This window comes from Pongo pygmaeus, chromosome 16 (assembly GCF_028885625.2).
Source record: "Pongo pygmaeus isolate AG05252 chromosome 16, NHGRI_mPonPyg2-v2.0_pri, whole genome shotgun sequence".
In the NCBI taxonomy this organism is placed as follows: domain Eukaryota; kingdom Metazoa; phylum Chordata; class Mammalia; order Primates; family Hominidae; genus Pongo; species Pongo pygmaeus.
The window spans coordinates 31385023-31388092 of NC_072389.2; positions in this window are offsets into that span (position 1 = coordinate 31385023).

Genomic DNA, 3070 nt, shown 5'->3' on the forward strand with positions numbered 1-3070 from the left:
GAGGCATTTTCCTTATTGTCTTGGCTATTAAAATTCTGTTCTTTTGTTTTTTTTTTTTTTGGTTGTTTGTTTTTGAGACAGAGTCTTGCTCTGTCACCCAGGCGGGAGTGCAGTGGCATGATCTTGGCTCACTGCAAGCTCCATCCTCCCGGGTTCATGCCATTCTCCTGCCTCAGCCTCCAGAGCAGCTGGGACTACAGGCACCAACCACCATGCCTGGCTAATTTTTTGTGTTTTTTAGTAGAGACAGAGTTTCACCATGTTAGCCAGTGTGGTCTCAATCTCCTGATCTCGTGATCCACCCGTCTCAGCTTCCCAAAGTGCTGGGATTACAGGTGTGAGCCACCGTGCCCAGCTAATTTGGCTCCTCTAATGTGAATTTCTGCAGCTGGCTTGAATTCCTCCCCAGAAAATGGATTCTTCATTTTTTTTTTTTTTTTGAGATGGAGTCTCACTCTGTTGCCCAGGCTGGAGTGCAGTGGTGGGATCTCAGCTCACTGCAGTCTCCCCCTCCCAGGTTCAAGTAATTCTTCTGCCTCAGCCTCCTGAGTAGCTGGGACTACAGGCATGTGCCACCACGCCCAGCTAATTTTTGTATTTTTAGTAGAGATGAGGTTTCACCATATTGGCCAGGCTGGTCTTGAACCCCTGACCTTGTGATCTGCCTGCCTCAGCTTCCCAAAGTCCTGGGATTACAGGTATGAGCCACAGTACCTGGTCAGGTTTTTCTTTTTTATAAAATGGCTGGACTGCAAATTTTCTAAACTTTTATGCTCTGCCTGTTTTTTAAATATAAGTTTTAGTTTCGTAGCATCACTTTGCACACACTATCACAATACACTGTTTGAAGCAGCCAGGCAACATCTTGAACACTTTGCTGCTTAGCAATTTCTTCCACAAGATACCCTAAATCATCAGTCTCAAATTCAAAGTTCCACAGATCCCTAAATCAGGGGCACGATGCCACCAGTCTCTGTGCTAACATAACAAGAGTGACCCTTACTCTAGTTCCCAATAAGTTCCTCATCTCCATGTGAGACCACCTCAGCCTGGACTTCATAGCCCTTGTCACTATCAGCATTGTGGTCACAACAATTTAACCAGTCTCTGGAAAGTTCCAAACTTCTCCTTATATTCCTATCTTTTTCTGACCCCTCCAGACTGTCCAGCCTCTGCTCATTACCCGGTTTCAAAGTAACTTCCACATTTTCAAGTATCTTTATAGCAATGCCCCACTCCCAGTAGCAATTTTCTGTATTAGCCTGTTTTTGCATTGCTATAAAGAACTACCTGAAACTGGGTAATTTATAAAGCAAAGAGGTTTAATTGCCTCATAGTTCTGCAGGCTGTAGAGGAAACATGGCTGGGGAGGCCTCAGGAAACTTACAATCATGGCAGAAGGAGAAGGGAAAGCAGACACATCTTTTATGGCCTGAGAAGGAAGAAGAGAAAGAAAGGTGAGGTCCTACACACTTAAATAACCATATCTCATGAAAATTCTCTTACTGTCATGAGAACAGCAAGGGGAAATCTTCCCCCATTATCCAATCACCTCCCACAAGGCCCCTCCTGTAACACTGGGGATTACAATGTGGCATGAGATTTGGGCAGGGACACAAGTCCAAACCATATCAGTGACTAATTTGAACTATTTATGCGTATACTGTGAGGGAAGAGTTTAACTTACCTGTTGATGTTGATGATGTCGGCTTGTCCCAGAATCTGTTGATGAAAAAAATTCTTTTCCATATTGAATTTACTCAGAGCCTTTGTAAAATTATTTGACCATAAATGTGAAGGTTAAATTTTGATATTCAATTTTATTCTATTTATCTGTATGTCTACATCACACATCTTAATTAGTATGGCTTTGTCTTTAATTTTAAAATGAGAAAGTATGAGACTATTTTACAAATTCTGTTTTTTTTAAATTATTTTAACTCTTCTCTTTTGCATTATATATACAATTTAAAATCCTGTTTGACAAGTTAGTGAAAAAAGGACAGCTGGGATTTTCATGGAAATTGCATTAAATCTATAGAGCCATATAAAAAGTATTGTCAACTTAATATCAAGGCTTTTAATCAATGATCATTCAATATTTGTCCGTTTTTATAGAATTTTATTAATTACATTCAATGTATTTTACAGTTTTCAATATACATGTTGTATGCGTATTTTGTTAAATTTATTCTTATGTATTTTTCGTTTTTGATGCTATTTTAAATAGCATGGGTTTCTGAGTTTTTTGTTTAGTTTGTTAATTTCTAGTATATAGGAGTACATATTTCTATATACTGACCTTGTGTACTGGAACTGTATTGAACTTATATTTTAATTTGCATTATATTTTATTAGAGTCATTTTGATGTTCTATATGCAAATCATGTCAATTTCCAACAGAGTTTTACTTTCTTTTATACTAGATGTCTTATATTCATTTTTCCAGACTAATTGTCCTTGCTACATCCTCTAGCATAATGTGGGGAAAAAATGTGGCCAGAATGAAATTCCTTGTCTTATTTCTAATCTTGGAGAAAGTATTGAGCCTTTCAGAAAACTTTTATGTCATGTGAGGGTTTTTATGTTTTTGGATGCTTTAAAGTGAAGACAGTTTCTTTATATTCCTAATTTGCTGCATGTCTTTATGAGGAATGTGTTTTTGATTTGTCCAGTGCTTATTCTGTGTCTTTGAGATGATCGTGCAGGTTCTGTGCTGTATTCCATTAATACAGTGCATGAATTGTATGTTGAACAAAATTTGCATTCCTGAGGAAATACCCTTAACCGTAGTGTATAATAATAATTTTTGCATGTTGCTGATTTGTTTTGCTGCTATTTCCTTAAGGATTTTTGCCTCTTTATTTATAAGGCATATTGGTCTTAATTTTCCTTTCTTGAAATGTTTTAGTCTAATTGTGATATGAGGATAAAGTACCTAATAGTGTGCATTGGGAAGTGATCTCTTCACCGCTGTCATTGCTGTTGTTTAATGTTTGTAGAGAATTCATAATGAATTTGTATTAATTCTTTAAAGGTATGAAATAATTTCCTAGTGAAGTCATCTTAA